Source organism: Oncorhynchus keta, chromosome 26, assembly GCF_023373465.1.
Source record: "Oncorhynchus keta strain PuntledgeMale-10-30-2019 chromosome 26, Oket_V2, whole genome shotgun sequence".
In the NCBI taxonomy this organism is placed as follows: Eukaryota; Metazoa; Chordata; class Actinopteri; order Salmoniformes; family Salmonidae; genus Oncorhynchus; species Oncorhynchus keta.
Genome location: NC_068446.1, coordinates 32,010,377 through 32,035,752, shown reverse-complemented (window position 1 = coordinate 32,035,752; position 25,376 = coordinate 32,010,377). Strand labels below are relative to the sequence as shown.

Here is a 25,376-nt window from a genome sequence, read left to right as displayed (position 1 = left end):
TGTTGTTTTCATGTTGTGTTGCTACCATGTTGTTGTCATGTTGTGCTGCTGACATGTTGTTGTCATGTTGTGTTGCTACCATGCTGTGTTATGTGCTGCTGCCATGTTGTTGTCATGTTGCTACCATGTTGTTGTCATGTTGTGTTGCTACCATGCTGTGTTATGTGTTGCTGCCATGTTGTTGTCATGTTGTGTTGCTACCATGCTGTGTTATGTGTTGCTGCCATGTTGTTGTCATGTTGTGCTGCTGCCATGTTGTTGTCATGTTGTGTTGCTACCATGTTGTTGTCATGTTGTGCTGCTGCCATGTTGTTGTCATGTTGTGTTGCTACCATGCTGTGTTATGTGTTGCTGCCATGTTGTTGTCATGTTGTGCTGCTGCCATGTTGTTGTCATGTTGTGCTGCTGCCATGTTGTTGTCATGTTGTGTTGCTACCATGTTGTTGTCATGTTGTGTTGCTACCATGCTGTGTTATGTGCTGCTGCCATGTTGTTGTCATGTTGTGCTGCTGTCATGTTGTTGTCATGTTGTGTTGCTACCATGTTGTTTTCATGTTGTGCTGCTGCCATGTTGTTGTCATGTTGTGCTGCTGCCATGTTGTTGTCATGTTGTGCTGCTGCCATGTTGTTGTCATGTTGTGTTGCTACCATGTTGTTTTCATGTTGTGCTGCTGCCATGTTGTTTTCATGTTGTGCTGCTGCCATGTTGTTGTCATGTTGTGCTGCTGCCATGTTGTTGACATTTTGTGTTGCTACCATGTTGTTGTCATGTTGTGCTGCTGCCATGTTGTTGTCATGTTGTGCTGCTGCCATGTTGTTGTCATGTTGTGCTGCTGCCATGTTGTTGTCATGTTGTGCTGCTGCCATGTTTTTGTCATGTTGTGTTGCTACCATGCTGTGTTATGTGCTGCTGCCATGTTGTTGTCATGTTGTGCTGCTGCCATTTTGTTGTCATGTTGTGTTGCTACCATGTTGTTTTCATGTTGTGCTGCTGCCATGTTGTTGTCATGTTGTGCTGCTGCCATGTTGTTGTCATGTTGTGCTGCTGCCATGTTGTTTTCATGTTGTGCTGCTGCCATGTTGTTGTCATGTTGTGCTGCTGCCATGTTGTTGTCATGTTGTGCTGCTGCCATGTTGTTGTCATTTTGTGTTGCTACCATGGTGTGTTATGTGTTGCTGCCATGTTGTTGTCATGTTGTGTTGCTACCATGCTGTGTTATGTGTTGCTGCCATGTTGTTGTCATGTTGTGCTGCTGCCATGTTGTTGTCATGTTGTGTTGCTACCATGCTGTGTTATGTGTTGCTGCCATGTTGTTGTCATGTTGTGCTGCTGCCATGTTGTTGTCATGTTGTGTTGCTACCATGCTGTGTTATGTGCTGCTGCCATGTTGTTGTCATGTTGTGCTGCTGCCATTTTGTTGTCATGTTGTGTTGCTACCATGTTGTTTTCATGTTGTGCTGCTGCCATGTTGTTGTCATGTTGTGCTGCTGCCATGTTGTTGTCATGTTGTGCTGCTGCCATGTTTTTTTCATGTTGTGCTGCTGCCATGTTGTTGTCATGTTGTGTTGCTACCATGTTGTTTTCATGTTGTGCTGCTGCCATGTTGTTGTCATGTTGTGCTGCTGCCATGTTGTTGTCATTTTGTGTTGCTACCATGCTGTGTTATGTGTTGCTGCCTTGCTATGTCTTAGGTCTCTCTTTATGTAGTATTGTGGAGTCTCTCTCTGATGATGTGTGTTTTGGCCTATTTAAAAATAAAAACGTTTTATTCCAGCCCATGTCCCCGCAGGAGGCTTTTGCCTTTTGGTAGACTGTCATTGTAAATAGGAATTTATTCTTAACGGACTTGACTAGTTAAATAAAGGTTAAATACATTAAATACAGAATCTTAAGATGTTGTTCTGGTGTATCTCTGAACACGACTCTCTCAGTAGCATCCTCAGAAATATCTCTATCAGTTATAAAGGCTAAATAGATTGTGTGAACAGTATCAGTGCCTGGCTGATAGATTCTGCTCAAAATATCAGAAATATGATCAAACACTGGAGTTTAAAAAAACTCACACACACACACACACACACACACACACACACACACACACACACACACACACACACACACACACACACACACACACACACACACACACACACACACACACACACACACACACACACACACACACACACACACACACACACACAGCTTAAGGGCTGTGATAAATCATGGTCGCAGGCACAGACACATGACAGAGTTTCCCAGTTGGTAAGTGTGCCGTTATAGAAACTGATGAGAATGGAGAATCCAGTCCATGAAGAGTTAACGTGGCAGCTAGCTAGGACAACACAAGGTATTGTTCTTTTAAAACAAGGACATTAAAGACCTAGATAGACTACATGCAAATGTTTAAAATATAATATGCTATAGGGAAGCCCTATTTGGGCGGGCACTCTTTTGGCAGTTACTCTTCTGTTGACGCCTTCTTGTGTGATCAGCTGACTTGAGGTTAGCTTTGGGATGAGAGAGAGCATACAGATAGCTAGGACAACACAAGGCTCCTTTAATGTCTAATACAGCTTGCTAGGACAACACAAGGCTCCTCTAATGTCTAATACAGCTTGCTAGGACAACACAAGGCTCTTCTAACATGTAATACAGCTAAATAGGACAACAAGGTTCCTCTAATGTATAATACAGCAAAATAGGACAACAAGGCTCCTCTAACATCTAATACAGCTAAATAGGACACCAAGTTTCCTCTAATGTCTAGCTAGGACAACACAAGGCTCCTCTAACGTCTAACACAGCTCCATAGGAAAACACAAGACTCCTCTAACGTCTAATACAGCTAGCTAGGACAACAAGGCTCCTCTAACGTCTAATACAGCTAGATAGGACAACAAGGCTCCTCTAACGTCTAATACAGCTAGATAGGACAACAAGGCTTCTCTAACGTCTAATTGTAACGTTGGTTGTTGGGAGAAAGAGAGGAGAACCAAGGTGCAGCGTGGTAAGTATTCATTATGCCTTTTAATGAAAAGAAATACTTGAACAAAACAACAAAAACGATAAACGAGAATGACATGAAACGAAACAGTCCTGTCTGGTGACATGCACAAAGACAGAAAATAATCACCCACGAAACACAATAGAAAACAGGCTACCTAAATATGGTTCTCAATCAGGGACAACGATTGACAGCTGCCTCTGATTGAGAACCATACCAGGCCAAACACAGAAATAGCAAATCATAGAAAAACGAACATAGACAACCCACCCAACTCATGCCCTGACCATACTAAAACAAAGGCATAACAAAAGAACTAAGGTCAGAACGTGACGTCTAATACAGTTAGATAGGACAACACAAGGCTCCTCTAACGTCTAATACAGTTAGATAGGACAACACAAGGCTCCTCTAACGTCTAATACAGTTAGATAGGACAACACAAGGCTCCTCTAACGTCTAATACAGTTAGATAGGACAACACAAGGCTCCTCTAACGTCTAATACAGTTAGATAGGACAACACAAGGCTCCTCTAACGTCTAATACAGTTAGATAGGACAACACAAGGCTCCTCTAACGTCTAATACAGTTAGATAGGACAACACAAGGCTCCTCTAACGTCTAATACAGTTAGATAGGACAACACAAGGCTCCTCTAACGTCTAATACAGTTAGATAGGACAACACAAGGCTCCTCTAACGTCTAATACAGCTAGATACAGCTTTCTTCATATTTTCAAACAGTCCATTTATATTTTCCAACAGGGCTATACATTTTGGTGAGTTTTTTCTCTCTCGCCCGAGTAGCCTCGTTTCACTACCAAAAATAAAATTAAACCATCTATTAAACCATCTACAGATGTGTGTTTGTGTGTCTATCGCACACCCAGCATCACTGTGACCACTCATACACATAACAGAATCACACACCCAGCATCACTGTGACCACTCAAACACATAACAGAAACACACACCCAGCATCACTGTGACCACTCATACACATAACAGCAACACACACCCAGCATCACTGTGACCACTCATACACATAACAGAAACACACACCCAGCATCACTGTGACCACTCAAACACATAACAGAAACACACACCCAGCATCACTGTGACCACTCAAACACATAACAGAAACACACACCCAGCATCACTGTGACCACTCATACACATAACAGCAACACACACCCAGCATCACTGTGACCACTCATACACATAACAGCAACACACACCCAGCATCACTGTGACCACTCATACACATAACAGCAACACACACCCAGCATCACTGTGACCACTCATACACATAACAGCAACGACAACCAGAATGTTTCTGAGTGCATGGAAAGCCCATGTCAAACAATAACAGCAGCAAGGCAGGAACTAACTCTTAGGGTGCATTCCAAATGGCACCCATATTCCCTATATAGTGCACTACTTTTGACCAGGGTGCATCAACAGTAGTGCCTTATGTAGGGAATAGGGTGCCGTTTGGGACACAGCCTTAGACAAAGCATCTGATTCAGAGCAGTTGGGTTAAATGCGGAAGACACATTTCGGTTGAATGCATTCAGTTGTGTAACTGACTAGGTTTCCCCTTTCCTTTTCACACTGGCTGCCATTCTCCTCATTGCAGACATGCCAGTCCAGGCTGTAGTCAGCTGACACAGCAGCAAGGTGATGCATGTTTTGGGGCACTGAGCAAATTCTAAACTTGAAAGTTGTGAGAATTTTTTTTTTCTTCTAATTCCGGCACGCGTTTACAGTGAACACTGACGCCGTACCCTTACAGTTTTAGACAGTAGCCAATAAGACTATTGCGGCTATTTAAGCATAATGTCGGCCTACCAACAAAACCAATGGAGCAAATCTCAAACTTTTCAAATGGAAATAGCTTCTGATTTCTGTGGTGTTCAATCCAGGCATTTACATGATAATTATTTCAATGTTTTTACATTATGAAGGGCTTGACATGAATGATTTTTTTACTTGGTCTGTAACACCATGGGTCAAATAGGTGATTGTAAATGGCATTGTACTCGTTTATATGATACACAAAACCACTTTACAAAATAAAAGTAATTATTACTACTGTACAGAGAATTAGACAATGTGTAGGCTATCCCTCTGCCTATTGGCTTATTTGCATAAGTCTCAAAATAAAACACTGCCCCTTTAATTAAGACAAACTTTTTACCTGACTGGCTTTTCAAATAAATGTAGCCTACACGTGTTGTGCTCTTGTAGGACGCAGTAACTCCCCATTGCTGACCTATACCTATCTATAACTGGACTAGTAATGCAGAGAATATCAACAGATGTGCACATGTGCAGTCTGAACTGAACTGATCTGAAAAGAGCATTCACTCCAGGATAATTGAAAGGCAGGAACGGCCCCTGCCAAAATTACAGACTCAATATTTCAAAGTTAAATTTGTTTTGGTTTGTTACATTGAAAAGAGGTTGATATAATGTTGATTCATCACAGAAAAAAATGAATCTATATAGTGCAAACTAACGCGGCGAACTCAGAAGTTCAATCTCTTGCGTCTTTGCGAGGCCTGGCATTTCGTCTGTGAGCCGCAGTGCTGGAGGAGGTGGGCGTCGCGCACGCGCGCAGTTTAGCGGGAACATTGGGGATAAACCTATCTTATTTTTCCACAGGACAAATGCATTAACACTTTGTTTTGTAACTAAACAGGGCTGTTGGTTTTGTAGATGGTTAAGTGCCACAGAGTTGCATTATTTTTTTTCCTGCCTCACACAGGAAGCGGCGCAGGTCCTAATCCAGGCACTTGTCATCTCCCGTCTGGATTACTGCAACTCGCTGTTGGCTGGGCTCCCTGCCTGTGCCATTAAACCCCTACAACTCATCCAGAACGCCGCAGCCCGTCTGGTGTTCAACCTTCCCAAGTTCTCTCACGTCACCCCGCTCCTCCGCTCTCTCCACTGGCTTCCAGTTGAAGCTCGCATCCGCTACAAGACCATGGTGCTTGCCTACGGAGCTGTGAGGGGAATGGCACCTCAGTACCTCCAGGCTCTGATCAGGCCCTACACCCAAACAAGGGCACTGCGTTCATCCACCTCTGGCCTGCTCGCCTCCCTACCACTGAGGAAGTACAGTTCCCGCTCAGCCCAGCCAAAACTGTTCGCTGCTCTGGCCCCCAATGGTGGAACAAACTCCCTCACGACGCCAGGACAGCGGAGTCAATCACCACCTTCCGGAGACACCTGAAACCCCACCTCTTTAAGGAATACCTAGGATAGGATAAAGTAATCCTTCTCCCCCCTTAAAAGATTTAGATGCACTATTGTAAAGTGGCTGTTCCACTGGATGTCATAAGGTGAATGCACCAATTTGTAAGTCGCTCTGGATAAGAGCGTCTGCTAAATGACTTAAATGTAATGCAAATGTAAATTTTCCAGAGAAGGCATAGAGCCCAGCGTTGATTATCCCTTTTATACCATGACTAATATTTAACACATTTGCTACTAGAGATGTTCATTTGCTGGTTGAAATGTGTTCAACATCCACTGAAGTAGCTAGCAAGTTTACTAGATAGCTACAGTAGTTACCAATGATAGCTAAACTAGAACGTCTATTTGGGTGGGGTCCCACAGGGTGGTGGACAATTGGCTCAGCGCCGTCCGGGTTTGGCAGGGCTAGGCCATCATTGTAAATAAGAATTTGTTCTTAACTGACTTGCCTAGTTAAATAAAGGTTAAATAAAAAATAAAAAAACTGCCATGGTATAAAGCACATTATAAATTGGATGGTTCCAGCTGTGAATGCTAATTGGCTGACAGCCGTGGTATATCAGACCGTATACCATGCGTATGACAAACCTTTTTACTGCTCTAATTATGTTGATAACCTGTTTATAATAGCAATAATCTGGGGTTTGTGGTATATGGCCAATATACCATGGCTAAGGGCTTCACATGTGTGTGTGACCATGTGTGTGTAAACAACGCCTCGTGTGGTATGCCCTGTAAGTGTGTTTGTGTTTGTGTGTGTGTGTGTGTTTGTGTTGAGCAGGAGCTGAGCGACATGGGGGTTTGAGAGGGATTAGAAATGGAAAAACAAACAGAGGGAAACTCCAGCATTCTTCCTCTCTCCAAACTCAAGCATTCTTTCCCTCAACTCCAGGGACAAAAACATGGAATAAAGAGGAAAGGCAAATGCATGCGCGTACACACACACACACACACACACACACACACACACACACACACACACACACACACACACACACACACACACACACACACACACACACACACACACACACACACACACACACACACACACACACACACACACACACACACACACACACACACACACACACACAGCGAGAGAAAGAGCAAGATAAATTTACCGGTAGTTGATTAAGTATATACTGTATGATAGCAGAGCACAAAGACCTCTTATTCAGGAAAATAGTTCAACATTGTTTATCATTCTCCTGCTAAATGGGAGAGGAAGGCAAACTCTTCTCCCTAACGTCAGGACAGAAGAGTCCCTGCCCATCTCCGAAAAAGAGGATCTTAAATCAGATGTCTGAGCCCCCCCCCCCAAAAAATACAATAAAAAGTGTTTTTCTTACCATTTGCCTTCTTGCTGACTTTGTTGGTAACTTCTTTATTGAGGAAGAATGAACTGACTATGCCTGTGACATGTGGCTGTCTTACCTAGCTATCTGTATACTAACTGTAATTCGCTCTGGATAAGAGTGTCTGCTAATATAGACACTTTGTCTGTCAGCTCAAAATCCCTAATTCTAAGGGCCTCCCGAGTGGCGCAGCGGTCTAAGGCAGTGCATCGCAGTGCTTGAGGCATCACTACAGATCCGGATTCGATCCCAGGCTGTGTCGCAGACCGGGAGACCCATGGTCATGGCCCAGGTCCGAGTTAGAGGGTTTGGCCCATGATTGCGCTCTAGTGACTATAGAATCCCAGTTGTAGAATCAGGTTAAGCAAGTGTGTTACAGTAGGGTAGAACTCCCTCAACCTAGAATGGGACAAGACTGTAATACCATATAACATGAAACTGGGGAAAATGTAAATAAATAAAAATGTCCCTAGAATCATTGCAGTTGTATGGATATGGGTCTATATAGTGATGGGGGAATATATTGCAATATTATTTTTGCCTAGTTTGCTGTACCTGAAAAACTCACAACTTGTTCTCCATCAAATATAGAATTTTATTTCCATGACTGATCAAAACCCATTTTCTCATGGCTCTCTCTTGTCCCTCTGCAGCAGACATATGGTGAGCAATACATTGAATCAGAATCCCATAGAATCCCGACAATACATATAGAATCCCGAGAATCACAATACATATAGAATCCCTAGAATCCCGCAATACATATAGAATCCCGAGAATCACAATACATATAGAATCCCGAGAATCACAATACATATAGAAGAATCCCATATAGAATCAGAATCACAATACATATAGAATCCCGAGAATCACAATACATATAGAATCCCTAGAATCGCAATACATATAGAATCCCGAGAATCACAATACATATAGAATCCCGAGAATCACAATACATATAGAATCCCGAGAATCAATCATATAGCAATACATATAGAATCCCGAGAATCCCGAGAATCACAATACATATAGAATCCCGAGAATCACAATACATATAGAATCCCGAGAATCACAATACATATAGAATCCCGAGAATCACAATACATATAGAATCCCTAGAATCGCAATACATATAGAATCCCGAGAATCACAATACATATAGAATCCCGAGAATCACAATACATATAGAATCCCGAGAATCACAATACATATAGAATCCCGAGAATCATATAGAATCAATACATATAGAATCCCGAGAATCACAATACATATAGAATCCCTAGAATCGCAATACATATAGAATCCCGAGAATCACAATACATATAGAATCCCGAGAATCACAATACATATAGAATCCCGAGAATCACAATACATATAGAATCCCGAGAATCACAATACATATAGAATCCCTAGAATCGCAATACATATAGAATCCCGAGAATCACAATACATATAGAATCCCGAGAATCACAATACATATAGAATCCCGAGAATCGCAATACATATAGAATCCCGAGAATCACAATACATATAGAATCCCGAGAATCACAATACATATAGAATCCCGAGAATCGCAATACATATAGAATCCCGAGAATCACAATACATATAGAATCCCGAGAATCACAATACATATAGAATGCCGAGAATCACAATACATATAGAATCCCGAGAATCACAATACATATAGAATCCCGAGAATCACAATACATATAGAATCCCGAGAATCACAATACATATAGAATCCCGAGAATCACAATACATATAGAATCCCGAGAATCACAATACATATAGAATCCCGAGAATCACAATACATATAGAATCCCGAGAATCACAATACATATAGAATCCCGAGAATCACAATACATATAGAATCCCGAGAATCGCAATACATATAGAATCCCGAGAATCGCAATACATATAGAATCCCGAGAATCGCAATACATATAGAATCCCGAGAATCACAATACATATAGAATCCCGAGAATCACAATACATATAGAATCCCGAGAATCACAATACATATAGAATCCCGAGAATCACAATACATATAGAATCAGCATTTAGGTATTGTGATAATATCATATTGTGAGATCTCTGGCAATTCCCAGCCCTATGTGCAATGAACATGAAGTTTAGTAATATGATGTTATATGAGATCTCAAGGCTTGTCAACAGCCTAAATATCTGTAGCAAGGAAAAGGGGGCTGTGTGCCTCCTCCTTTCAGATAGAACAACCTCAGTGTACCCCTGTTCATTCAGTAACATTTGTCCTTAAGAATCATTGTCACATATTGTCGGACTGTCACCAAGGAAACATATTGATTCCCTAGCACCTACTCTATATCACTAAGGTAATGTACTGAATGCTGAGCATTCTCATTGCCAAGGTAACACATTTAATGTGGATGGAACTGGATGTCCTTGCTCCCTGCTCTAGAAAGAGTTCTGAAAATGTGCCATTGAAATCCTTTTTTATTTCTGAAGACAAATGCCCTGTTGTCCTGCGAACAATGTTCGAAGATCCACTGACTGAACTTTGGCCAGCCTTTGTCCATGGAAACGTGACTGTATTCAGTGACACGATCAATATGCTTGGGGACCAGGACCACTGTGCTGTGGAGTCCGCTGCAATTCTGAGAAACGTTGAGGCAAAATTGACTGCAAAATTGACTGATGACAACTTCATTCCAGTTTTGGTCAGAGGACTTCTGAGAGAGCTAGAGGAAAATGGAGCCATGTCTAAAAGAAAGCTTTCTCAAAACATCCCAATCATTCTTCACCATGGCTGTGAACTACTTGTAAGCATGGGGAAAACACACAGATAAACTAAAAGATTTACATTGTCTCCTTTTAAAAAGGAAACCTCTGTGTGAAGAGATCCAGAAGGCAGCAGACTCACTGCAGGAAAAATGCCCCAATGTGACCATCAATGAGGATGTGTGACGAAGTTACTGGCCTGCAAGAGTTCCTAGGGGGGGATCGCTTGAAGAATGGAAAATATCTGAGACACCGCTTAGTCAGAGATGGAGCACGGTGGTTACACACTTCAAAGAGAACGACATCCCACACACTAACCTGGCTAGATTAGCGTCTGTTGTCATGTGCTTACCTGGAAGTAATGCACCAGTCGAGAGAGTGTTCTCCCAAATGGATGATCTATGGACAGCAGCAAGAAATGGGTTCACTGTTCCTAACATCAAGGCCATGCTTATTGTGAAGATAAACTTCAACCTCCCCTGCCAGGAGTTCATGGAGAAGCTGGCCAAAGACAGAGCAATCCTGATGAAGATACATTCTTCTGAGAAATATACAGATTAGGTTGGTATAAGTATATTATGTATTTACCAATCTCATCAGCATCTTATTTCTTTATGATGTTGTTAAGTATTTCACATATACTATTGTCTGTTTTTTCAATTTTGCTCATGTTCTCTTCTGCTCTTATTCTAGCAGGACCACTGAATGGCTGTTCAGATTGGACAGTTATGTCTTGTCTGTAGTGTTTCTGTAGTATAGTTGTTTTTTCTATCACAATATGCCTGTTAGACTAAATACATGAAACCGGAATTGTCCCCCTTTTTTATTTCATAGATAATAACATTGGATATTTTAATGATATATTAACCGCCGAACTGGAAATGTCCCCGGTTTTCATTTCAGAAATCTGGTCACCTTAACCTAGGGGTTTACCCATTTCACCTTGGCAACATAGACCTAGCACTAACTGAACACACTGATGTCACCTAGTAGGTAATATCATAGCAACAGGGAATATGGATTATATTTCTATTGGTAACACAGATCACATAATTCAGTGAATTATAGGATCTACATTATATAGGTAACACTGATACCTGAACACAACTGTAAGTAAACTATGGAATGCCCCGTTACGACTGTCCACTCAGTGAATACCAGCCTCTCTCTGTCAGAACCAAAACATTATCCCATTCCCCTGGTAATAGGCTACCACTCTCTATTTTACTGATTCATCATCATCCCTCTCTGTCCATATCTCTCCATCTGTATCAGTCTCTCCCAGCAGCAGGCCAGCTGACTCATTTGCTCCTCTCCTCCTGTATGTCTGCTCTGCACATGCCAAGGAAGAGAGATCTCACTGCTATTTCAGTCTGTGGCCTGCCTGCCTGACGTCACACAGCACTGCCCCCACACTGTCCACACCTGCCATGATGAATCTGTACATTACCACTTGCAGTTGAAGTCAGAAGTTTACATACACCTTAGCCGAATACATTTAAACTCAGTTTTTCACAATTCCTGAAATTTAATCCTAGTAAAAATTCCCTTAGGTCAGTTAGGACCACCATTTTATTTTAAGAATGTGAAATGTCAGAATAATTATTTCTTTCAGCTTTTATTTCTTTCATCACATTCCCAGTGGTTCAGACGTTTACATAACCTCAATCAGTATTTGGTAGCGTTGCCTTTAAATTGTTTAACTTGGGTCAAACGATTCGGGTAGCCTTCCACAAGCTTCCCACAATAAATTGGGTGAATTTTGGCTCATTCCTCCTGACAGAGCTGGTGTAACTGAGTCAGGTTTGTAGGCCTCCTTGCTTGCACACACTTTTTCAGTTCTGCCCACACAGTTTCTATAGGATTGAGATCAGGGCTTTATCATGACCACTCCAAAACCTTGACTTTGTTGTCTTTAAGCCATTTTGCCACAACTTTGGAAGCATGCTTGTGGTCATTGTCTATTTGGAAGACCCATTTGCGACCAAGCTGAGTGATGTCTTGAGATGTTGCTTCAATGTATCCACATAATTTTCCTTTCTCATGCTGCCATCTATTTTGTGAAGTGCACCAGTCCCTCCTGCAGCAAAGCACCCAAACAACATGATGCTGCCACCACCGTGCTTCACGGTTGGGATGGTGTTCTTTGGCTTGCAAGTCTCCGCCTTTTTCCTCCAAACATAAAAATGGTCATTATGGCCAAACAGTCCTATTTTTGTTTCATCAGAACAGGGGACATTTCTCCAAAAAGGACGATCTTTGTCTCCATGTGCAGTTGCAAACCGTAGTCTGGCTTTTTTTATGGCAGTTTTGGAGCAGTAGCTTCTTCCTTGCTGAGCGGCCTTTCAGGTTATGTCGATATAGGACTCGTTTTACTGTGGATATAGATACTTTTGTACCTATTTCCTCCAGTATCTTCACAAGGTCCTTTGCTGTTGTTCTGGGATTGATTTGCACTTTTCGCACCAAAGTACGTTCTTCTCTAGGAGACCGAACGCGTCTCCTTCCTGAGTGGTATGACGGCTGTGTGGTCCCATGGTGTTTAGACTTGCGTACTATTGTTTGTACAGATGAAGGTGGTACCTTCAGACGTTTGGAAATTGCTCCCAAGGATGAACCAGACTTGTGGAGGTCTCCAATTGTTTTTCTGGGGACTTTCTTTAGATTTTCCCATGATATCAAGCAAAGAGGCACTGAGTTTGAAGGTAAGCCTTGAAATACATCCACAGGTACACCAACAATTGACTCAGATTATGTCAATTAGCCTATCAGAAGCTTCTAAAGCTGTGACATAATGTTTTGAGAATTTTTCAAGCTGTTTAAAAGACACAGTCATCTTAGTGTATGTAAACTTCTGACCCACTGGAATTGCGATACAGTGAATTATAAGTGAAATAATCTATCTGTAAACAATTTTTGGAAAACGACTTTTGTCATGCACAAAGTAGATGTCCTAACTGACTTGCCAAAACTATAGATTGTTAATAAGACATTTTTGGAGTGGTTGAAAAATGAGTTTAATTGACTCCAACCTAAGTGTATGTAAACTTCCGACTTCAACTGTACCTCCCGCACAATTATGGATATTAGGCTACAATACATTACCATAAATCTACCATTACAAGTCTGTAGTGCAATATATTACTGTCCACACACCTAGCCCGCCATGTTGGCTCTCTCTGTGTACAATACATAAAAATAAACTCAGCCCTGCCATTAGCATATACTGTCCATCATCACTATGCATCAACTTTGGTTCAGACCATTATACTACTCTTCCACTAACCAACTAAACACACCAACCTGGCTATTACAATAACCTCTGTTAATTCAATACCACAGGGAAAAAACACCATGGCTTGTTGACTTCAGAGAGATCATGGAGATGAGAGAGAGTGGGTTTTTTGCAGACAAATCAATGTATAGTATTCATAGGTTGCACCTCCGTCACATCATGCCATTGTTATGAATGTCCTCAAGCCTCCCTCTCCCGGCGGCCCAATAATGGTGCCCTAAAGTCGTGATAATTCCAGTCATTCTGAACGCAGGCTAAAGACTGTTAAATATAAATTACACTATAGTGCCTGGAAATTCGATGACATTGCTAAAGTGGTCAAATATAACAACATAACAACAACTTTGCCAGCATTATCATGTTGTCTAATTTACTTTAGACAGAAGATAGCACCGTTGTCATTAGCGAGTAAAGTTTGTCAAAAAATAGCTAACAATGTTAGCTAGCAAAAAACAATCTTAGATAAATAGCTTACTTTATACTGCTTCTTAAGTCAATCTGGCGACATCAAAGTGATGACAAAAGGTTTTCCTACGAATAACTAGTCTCCTATTGAATGGCAATGCCAAGCCACTGTAATGCATTTTTTATTAAATCTTCATCAGAGCTCATTGACAATGCATTGAGTAGAATGATTAGTCGGGCATCATTGCAAAACGAACATTCAAAACAATATTGTGACGAAACATGCAAACCCTGAATAGGCCCAGTTCATACTGTACTGCCACTATATAGTACACAAAACACAGACATAAAAATGTATATAAGAACACACACACCAGCTCTATGCTGCAGGGCTCAGTGCACACATGTCAATAGCTGCTGATTTGACTGTTACTCTATTTTCCAATGGGCAGCCAATAGATACTGTACTACATGTAGCACTACACTGACCTACACACTACTACACACAAAAACATACACGCAAGCACACACAAAAGCCAATACAAACATCATCACTTAATGCACACTCCCATTATACTGTATCTAGCTCCCACACTCCCATTATACTGTAGCTAGCTCCCACACTCCCATTATACTGTAGCTAGCTCCCACACTCCCATTATACTGTAGCTAGCTCCCACACTCCCATTATACTGTATCTATCTCCCACACTCCCATTATACTGTATCTAGCTCCCACACTCCCATTATACTGTAGCTAGCTCCCACACTCCCATTATACTGTAGCTAGCTCCCACACTCCCATTATACTGTATCTAGCTCCCACACTCCCATTATACTGTATCTAGCTCCCACACTCCCATTATACTGTAGCTAGCTCCCACACTCCCATTATACTGTAGCTAGCTCCCACACTCCCATTATACTGTATCTAGCTCCCACACTCCCATTATACTGTAGCTAGCTCCCACACTCCCATTATACTGTATCTAGCTCTCACACTCCCATTATACTGTATCTAGCTCTCACACTCACATTATACTGTATCTAGCTCTCACACTCCCATTTTACTGTATCTAGCTCTCACACTCCCATTATACTGTATCTAGCTCTCACACTCCCATTATACTGTATCTAGCTCTCACACTCCCATTATACTGTATCTAGCTCTCACACTCCCATTATACTGTATCTAGTTCCCACACTCCCATTATACTGTATCAAGCTCCCACACTCCCATTATACTGTATCTAGCTCCCACACTCCCATTATACTGTATCTAGCTCTAATGCAGGAGTAGCAATGCTTTTTTTATGACATCATGAATGAATCAAACTGGCCTGAGCCCATAGAAATAAGAATGAAGGTCTGAGCCAGTCATCAGGCTGTCACTCATCACTCATCAGGCTGTCACTCATCACTCATCAGGCTGTCACTCATCACTCATCAGGCTGTCACTCATCACTCACCAGGCTGTCACTCACGTACCAGGCATGGCCAGCAACAACAACAACCGCTTAAACCGGGACTCACTCTTTTCACCCCACTTCGATACAAAGTTATTTTTTCGTAGCAGGTTAGGAGAGCATTTTCGCTAACCCTTTTTCTAACCTTAACTGTCTCCTAACCTGCTACGTAAACTGCTATGAAAAAGTTGGATCAGTATCCAAGTGGCGTGAAAAGAGTGTTTCCCAAACCTGTGATATCCTAACACCCTCACTATCATCAATAGCCTAGCGATGACAACATGGACACGACAACATGGACACGACAACAGGGACACATCAAAAGTGACAGGCTAGTTGTGCTGGAAGGACAGCAACCGTAATCTGCACACTCCATGGAGAGAACACTTTTTGTAAAACACCGACACGTCCGATAGAAAGAGAGCAGTCACACATAGCATCCCGTTCATAAAGCTAGTAGGCCCCCAATCATAACAAAAACACAACCATTCAGCATTTCCAAATCGATACAACTTTATCAAAGGAACTGGTGATCTAAGGTTTAAACGCAACAATGTTTCCCACACATCAGTTTGAAAGAGTTAACCGCAAGAGAGCTGCCACAAACAGTGACACCAAAGAGGATATCTATCTATCTACAACAAAAGTTAGCTAGAGCGTGGGAAAAACAGGCTACAGGAGTGAGGTGTATATGCCTTCCAGAAGGCAGAAGTGTAAAAAAATAAATATTGTCAAAACAGTCCTACCCATTGGAAGTCAAAATGTGATGGGTTGATTTCCCCCCAAATTCTGCCCTAATACAGTTGAATGGCAGATGCCTTCTGTCTAGCTTCTGAGGGCGTAGCTAATGGCTGACTTCTGAGGGCGTAGCTAATGGCTGACTTCTGAGGGCGTAGCTAATGGCTGACTTCTGAGGGCGTAGCTAATGGCTGACTTCTGAGGGCGTAGCTAATGGCTGACTTCTGAGGGCGTAGCTAATGGCTGACTTCTGAGGGCGTAGCTAATGGCTGACTTCTGAGGGCGTAGCTAATGGCTGACTTCTGAGGGCGTAGCCAATGGCTGACTTCTGAGGGCGTAGCCAATGGCTGACTTCTGAGGGCGTAGCTAATGGCTGACTTCTGAGGGCGTAGCCAATGGTTGACTTCTGAGGACGTAGCCAATGGCTGACTTCTGTGGACGTAGCCAATGGCTGACTTCTGAGGGCGTAGCTAATGGCTGACTTCTGAGGGCGTAGCTAATGGCTGACTTCTGAGGGCGTAGCTAATGGCTGACTTCTGAGGACGTAGCTAATGGCTGACTTCTGAGGGCGTAGCTAATGGCTGACTTCTGAGGGCGTAGCTAATGGCTGACTTCTGTACTACACAGGGTGTGTGTGGTGTTTACTACACAGGATGTGTGTGTGATGTTTACTACACAGGAAGTGTGTGTGATGTGTACTACACAGGAAGTGTGTGATGTTTACTACACATGATGTGTGTGTAATGTTTACTATACAGGAAGTGTGTGATGTTTACTACACATGATGTGTGTGTAATGTTTACTACACAGGAGGTGTGTGATGTTTACTACACAGGATGTGTGTGTGATGTTTACTACACAGGATGTGTGTGTGATGTTTACTACACAGGATGTGTGTGATGTGTACTACACAGGGTGTGTGTGGTGTTTACTACACAGGATGTGTGTGTGATGTTTACTACACAGGATGTGTGTGATGTGTACTACACAGGGTGTGTGTGGTGTTTACTAAACAGGATGTGTGTGATGTTTACTACACATGATGTGTGTGTGATGTTTACTACACAGGGTGTGTGTGATGTTTACTACACAGGATGTGTGTGTGATGTTTACTACACAGGGTGTGTGTGATGTTTACTACACAGGATGTGTGTGTGATGTGTACTACACAGGGTGTGTGTGATGTTTACTACACAGGATGTGTGTGTGGTGTTTACTACACAGGGTGTGTGTGGTGTTTACTACACAGGATGTGTGTGATGTTTACTACACAGGGTGTGTGTGATGTTTACTACACAGGATGTGTGTGTGATGTTTACTACACAGGGTGTGTGTGATCTTTACTACACAGGATGTGTGTGATGTTTACTACACAGTGTGTGTGTGATGTTTACTACACAGGATGTGTGTGTGATGTTTACTACACAGGGTGTGTGTGATGTTTACTACACAGGATGTGTGTGATGTTTACTACACAGGGTGTGTGTGATGTTTACTACACAGGGTGTGTGTGATGTTTACTACACCGGACGTGTGTGATGTGTACCTCCTGCACATGCATTGCTAAACATCAAGACATTAGCCTTGGCTGTGATCGTGTGATGTGCCCACAAACAACCCTGAATAGTTACAGTATAATATCTGCATTCCTCCATTGATACTGTATCAAAACACATCACATAGGAACAGTATCCAGCTGCAGCACAGCACTAGTGAATAACTTGTCTCCACTCAACCACGCACACAGTCTCTTCACAGAGTCATCCAGTGATGTCAAACGGAGCCATGGCCATTGTGGAGGTCTGTTACTCCCACGCTGGTAAGAGGAGTAGACTGCTGCATGCTGGCCTGGCTCTGGAAGAGAAACACAGTAGCCTGGGCTGCTGTTAGTGTGTCTCATGGAATTCTACTCACAACACAATAACCCCCTGGGTGTTTACAGTTTGTGTTTTGGTTGTGTAAAAAAGATGTTTCTACTCTCTATGTCTCTGTTTCTACTCTCTATGTGTCTCTGTTTCTACTCTCTGTGTCTCTGTTTCTACTCTCTATATGTGTCTGTTTCTACTCTCTATGTGTCTCTGTTTCTACTCTCTATGTGTCTCTGTTTCTACTCTCTGTGTCTCTGTTTCTACTCTCTCTATGTGTCTGTTTCTACTCTCTATGTCTCTGTTTCTACTCTCTATGTGTCTCTGTTTCTACTCTCTATGTGTCTCTGTTTCTACTCTCTATGTGTCTCTGTTTCTACTCTCTATGTGTCTCTGTTTCTACTCTCTGTGTCTCTGTTTCTACTCTCTCTATGTGTCTGTTTCTACTCTCTCTATGTGTCTGTTTCTACTCTCTCTGTGTCTCTGTTTCTACTCTCCATGTCTCTGTTTCTACTCTCTATGTGTCTCTGTTTCTACTCTCTATGTCTCTGTTTCTATTCTCTATGTGTCTCTGTTTCTACTCTCTACGTCTCTGTTTCTACTCTCTATGTGTCTCTGTTTCTACTCTCTCTATGTGTCTCTGTTTCTACTCTCTATGTCTCTGTTTCTACTCTCTATGTGTCTCTGTTTCTACTCTCCATGTCTCTGTTTCTACTCTCCATGTCTCTGTTTCTACTCTCTCTGTGTCTCTGTTTCTACTCTCTATGTCTCTGTTTCTACTCTCTATGTGTCTCTGTTTCTACTCTCTATGTCTCCGTTTCTACTCTCTATGTCTCTGTTTCTACTCTCTATGTCTCTGTTTCTACTCTCTATGGCTCTGTTTCTACTCTCCATGTGTCTGTTTCTACTCTCTGTGCATCTCTGTTTCTACTCTCTATGTGTCTGTTTCTACTCTCTATGTCTCTGTTTCTACTCTCTATGTGTCTCTGTTTCTACTCTCTGTGTGTCTCTGTTTCTACTCTCTATGTCTCTGTTTCTACTCTCTATGCGTCTCTGTTTCTACTCTCTATGTGTCTCTGTTTCTACTCTCTATGTCTCTGTTTCTACTCTCTGTGTGTCTCTGTTTCTACTCTCTATGTCTCTGTTTCTACTCTCTCCATGTCTCTGTTTCTACTCTCTATGTGTCTCTGTTTCTACTCTCCATGTCTCTGTTTCTACTCTCCATGTCTCTGTTTCTACTCTCTCTGTGCCTCTGTTTCTACTCTCTATGTGTCTCTGTTTCTACTCTCTATGTCTCTGTTTCTACTCTCTATGTCTCTGTTTCTACTCTCTATGTGTCTGTTTCTACTCTCTGTGCATCTCTGTTTCTACTCTCTATGTGTCTGTTTCTACTCTCTATGTCTCTGTTTCTACTCTCTGTGTGTCTCTGTTTCTACTCTCTGTGCATCTCTGTTTCTACTCTCTATGTGTCTGTTTCTACTCTCTATGTCTCTGTTTCTACTCTCTATGTGTCTCTGTTTCTACTCTCTGTGTGTCTCTGTTTCTACTCTCTATGTCTCTGTTTCTACTCTCTATGTCTCTGTTTCTACTCTCTATGTGTCTCTGTTTCTACTCTCTATGTCTCTGTTTCTACTCTCTATGTGTCTCTGTTCTACTCTCTATGTCTCTGTTTCTACTCTCTATGTCTCTGTTTCTACTCTCTATGTGTCTGTTTCTACTCTCTATGTGTCTGTGTTTCTACTCTCTCCATATCTCTGTTTCTACTCTCTCCATGTCTCTGTTTCTACTCTCCATGTCTCTGTTTCTACTCTCTATGTCTCTGTTTCTACTCTCTATGTGTGTCTGGTGGATCTCTGGACCTATGGGGCTGTGTCTCTGGGAGGGGGAGTCAGGGGGGATCTAAGAGCTGTGTAGTAGGCCTTCATGCTGGGCACTTACAGCCACCTGGGACAGCACACACACGCACACACGCACATACACGCACACACATGAAATAACTCACATTCACACACACAAGCTGACACACACACAGAAACAATCAAACAAACAGACCATTATCATTCCTGTGTGTTAATATAGCAGCTATGTCAGCCCAGATGTTAGGTCTCTGCTGACCCAGCGTTTACCCCTGCTTTCCTAATCTGTAAAGAGCTCTCTCTCTCACACACCCAGACACACTTTCACACTTGTTGCTGCTACTCTGTTTATTATCTGTCCTGATTGCCTAGTCACTTTTACCCCTACCTACATGTACATAATATGACCTCAATTACCTCGTACCCCCAGCACATCGACTCAGTACCTGTACTCCTTGTATAGTATCGTTACTGTTATTTATTGTGTGCGCAAATATTCTTACATTTTACCTCTGTATTGTTGGATAAGGGCTTTTAAACAAGCTTTTCACGGTAAAGTCTACACCGTTGTATTCGGCGCATGTGGCAAATAAAATTATATTTCATTTTAATATTCTAGCTGATTGTTAGATGTGGTACGTGCACGACTACCTCCACCATCACCACCGGCATAACCTCTAGCACCACCCCCTCATCCATCACCCCCACCGGCACTACCGGCATAACCTCTAGCACCACCTCCACTACCAGCCCCTCATCCATCACCCCCACCGGCACCACCATCACTTCCGGCACCACCGGCATAACCTCTAGCACCACCTCCACTACCACCCCCTCATCCATAACCCCCACCGGCATAACCTCTAGCACCACCTCCACTAACACCCCCTCTTCCATCACCCCCACAAGCACCACCGGCATAACCTCTAGTACCACCTCCACTACCACCCCCTCATCCATCACCCCCACAAGCACCACCGGCATAACCTCTAGCACCACCTCCACTACCACCCCCTCATCCATCACCCCCACCAGCATAATCTCTAGCACCACCTCCACTAACACCCCCTCTTCCATCACCCCCACCGGCATAACCTCTAGCACCACCTCCACTAACACCCCTCTTCCATCACCCCCACCGGCATAACCTCTAGTACCACCTCCACTACCACCCCTCATCCATCACCCCCACCGGCATAACCTCTAGCACCACCTCCACTAACACCCCTCTTCCATCACCCCCACCGGCATAACCTCTAGCACCACCTCCACTAACACCCCTCATCCATCACCCCCACCGGCATAACCTCTAGCACCACCTCCACTACCACCCCTCATCCATCACCCCCACCGGCATAACCTCTAGCACCACCTCCACTACCACCCCTCATCCATCACCCCCACCGGCATAACCTCTAGCACCACCTCCACTAACACCCCTCATCCATCACCCCCACCGGCATAACCTCTAGCACCACCTCCACTACCACCCCTCATCCATCACCCCCACCGGCATAACCTCTAGCACCATCTCCACTACCACCCCTCATCCATCACCCCCACCGGCATAACCTCTAGCACCACCTCCACTACCACCCCCTCATCCATCACCCCCACCGGCATAACCTCTAGCACCACCTCCACTAACACCCCTCTTCCATCACCCCCACCGGCATAACCTCTAGCACCACCTCCACTACCACCCCCTTCCATCACCCCCACCGGCATAACCTCTAGCACCACCTCCACTAACACCCCCTCTTCCATCACCCCCACCGGCATAACCTCTAGCACCACCTCCACTACCACCCCCTCATCCATCACCCCCACCGGGATAACCTCTAGCACCACCTCCACTAACACCCCCTCTTCCATCACCCCCACCGGCATAACCTCTAGCACCACCTCCACTAACACCCCCTCATCCATCACCCCCACCGGCATAACCTCTAGCACCACCTCCACTACCACCCCCTCTTCCATCACACCCACTGGCATAACCTCTAGCACCACCTCCACTAACACCCCCTCTTCCATCACCCCCACCGGCATAACCTCTAGCACCACCTTCACTACCACCCCCTCATCCATCACCCCCACCGGCATAACCTCTAGCACCACCTCCACTAACACCCCCTCATCCATCACCCCCACCGGCATAACCTCTAGCACCACCTCCACTACCACCCCCTCTTCCATCACCCCCACCGGCATAACCTCTAGCACCACCTCCACTACCACCCCCTCATCCATCACCCCCACCGGCATAACCTCTAGCACCACCTCCACTACCACCCCCTCATCCATCACCCCCACCGGCATAACCTCTAGCACCTCCACTAACACCCCCTCTTCCATCACCCCCACAAGCACCACCGGCATAACCTCTAGTACCACCTCCACTACCACCCCCTAATCCATCACCCCCACAAGCACCACCGGCATAACCTCTAGTACCACCTCCACTACCACCCCCTCATCCATCACCCCCACCGGCATAACCTCTAGCACCACCTCCACTAACACCCCCTCATCCATCACCCCCACCGGCATAACCTCTAGCACCACCTCCACTAACACCCCCTCTTCCATCACCCCCACCGGCATAACCTCTAGCACAACCTCCACTACCACCCCCTCATCCATCACCCCCACCGGCATAACCTCTAGCACCACCTCCACTAACACCCCCTCATCCATCACCCCCACCGGCATAACCTCTAGCACCACCTCCACTAACACCCCTCATCCATCACCCCCACCGGCATAATCTCTAGCACCACCTCCACTAACACCCCTCTTCCATCACCCCCACCGGCATAACCTCTAGCACCACCTCCACTACCACCCCCTCTTCCATCACCCCCACCGGCATAACCTCTAGCACCACCTCCACTAACACCCCCTCTTCCATCACCCCCACCGGCATAACCTCTAGCACCACCTCCACTACCACCCCCTCATCCATCACCCCCCACCGGCATAACCTCTAGCACCACCTCCACTACCACCCCCCTCATTCATCACCCCCACCGGCATAACCTCTAGCACCACCTCCACTACCACCCCCTCTTCCATCACCCCCACCGGCATAACCTCTAGCACCACCTCCACTACCACCCCCTCTTCCATCACCCCCACCGGCATAACCTCTAGCACCACCTCCACTACCACCCCTCATCCATCACCCCCACCGGCATAACCTCTAGCACCACCTCCACTACCACCCCTCATCCATCACCCCCACCGGCATAACCTCTAGCACCACCTCCACTACCACCCCCTCATCCATCACCCCCAACCGCATAACCTCTAGCACCACCTCCACTAACACCCCCTCTTCCATCACCCCCACCGGCATAACCTCTAGCACCACCTCCACTACCACCCCCTCTTCCATCACCCCCACCGGCATAACATCTAGCACCACCTCCACTAACACCCCTCTTCCATCACCCCCACCGGCATAACCTCTAGCACCACCTCCACTACCACCCCTCATCCATCACCCCCACCGGGATAACCTCTAGCACCACCTCCACTAACACCCCTCTTCCATCACCCCCACCGGCATAACCTCTAGCACCACCTCCACTAACACCCCTCATCCATCACCCCCACCGGCATAACATCTAGCACCACCTCCACTACCACCCCTCTTCCATCACACCCACCGGCATAACCTCTAGCACCACCTCCACTAACACCCCTCTTCCATCACCCCCACCGGCATAACCTCTAGCACCACCTCCACTACCACCCCTCATCCATCACCCCCACCGGCATAACCTCTAGCACCACCTCCACTAACACCCCTCATCCATCACCCCCACCGGCATAACCTCTAGCACCACCTCCACTACCACCCCCTCTTCCATCACCCCCACCGGCATAACCTCTAGCACCACCTCCACTACCACCCCTCATCCATCACCCCCACCGGCATAACCTCTAGCACCACCTCCACTACCACCCCTCATCCATCACCCCCACCGGCATAACCTCTAGCACCACCTCCACTAACACCCCCTCTTCCATCACCCCCACAAGCACCACCGGCATAACCTCTAGTACCACCCCACTACCACCCCCATCCATCACCCCCACAAGCACCACCGGCATAACCTCTAGTACCACCTCCACTACCACCCCTCATCCATCACCCCCACCGGCATAACCTCTAGCACCACCTCCACTAACACCCCTCATCCATCACCCCCACCGGCATAACCTCTAGCACCACCTCCACTACCACCCCTCTTCCATCACCCCCACCGGCATAACCTCTAGCACCACCTCCACTAACACCCCCTCTTCCATCACCCCCACCGGCATAACCTCTAGCACCACCTCCACTACCACCCCCTCATCCATCACCCCCACCGGCATAACCTCTAGCACCACCTCCACTAACACCCCCTCATCCATCACCCCCACCGGCATAACCTCTAGCACCACCTCCCCTACCACCCCCTCATCCATCACCCCCACCGGCATAATCTCTAGCACCACCTCCACTAACACCCCCTCTTCCATCACCCCCACCGGCATAACCTCTAGCACCACCTCCACTACCACCCCCTCTTCCATCACCCCCACCGGCATAACCTCTAGCACCACCTCCACTAACACCCCTCTTCCATCACCCCCACCGGCATAACCTCTAGCACCACCTCCACTACCACCCCTCATCCATCACCCCCACCGGCATAACCTCTAGCACCACCTCCACTAACACCCCCTCTTCCATCACCCCCACCGGCATAACCTCTAGCACCACCTCCACTACCACCCCCTCTTCCATCACCCCCACCGGCATAACCTCTAGCACCACCTCCACTAACACCCCCTCTTCCATCACCCCCACCGGCATAACCTCTAGCACCACCTCCACTACCACCCCCTCATCCATCACCCCCACCGGCATAACCTCTAGCACCACCTCCACTAACACCCCCTCATCCATCACCCCCACCGGCATAACCTCTAGCACCACCTCCACTACCACCCCCTCTTCCATCACCCCCACCGGCATAACCTCTAGCACCACCTCCACTACCACCCCCTCATCCATCACCCCCACCGGCATAACCTCTAGCACCACCTCCACTACCACCCCCTCATCCATCACCCCCACCGGCATAACCTCTAGCACCACCTCCACTAACACCCCCTCTTCCATCACCCCCACAAGCACCACCGGCATAACCTCTAGTACCACCTCCACTACCACCCCCTCATCATCACCCCCACAAGCACCACCGGCATAACCTCTAGTACCACCTCCACTACCACCCCCTCATCCATCACCCCCACCGGCATAACCTCTAGCACCACCTCCACTAACACCCCCTCATCCATCA

At 45.4% G+C, this 25,376-nt stretch overlaps 1 protein-coding gene across 5 annotated transcripts in view; it reads right to left on the bottom strand.

Moving 5' to 3' along the window:
- The window catches only part of LOC118359256 (SRSF protein kinase 2), a 109,989-nt gene that overhangs the window by 26,003 nt on the left and 58,610 nt on the right, over positions 1-25,376 (bottom strand). The gene's annotated exons all lie outside the window — the stretch shown is intronic.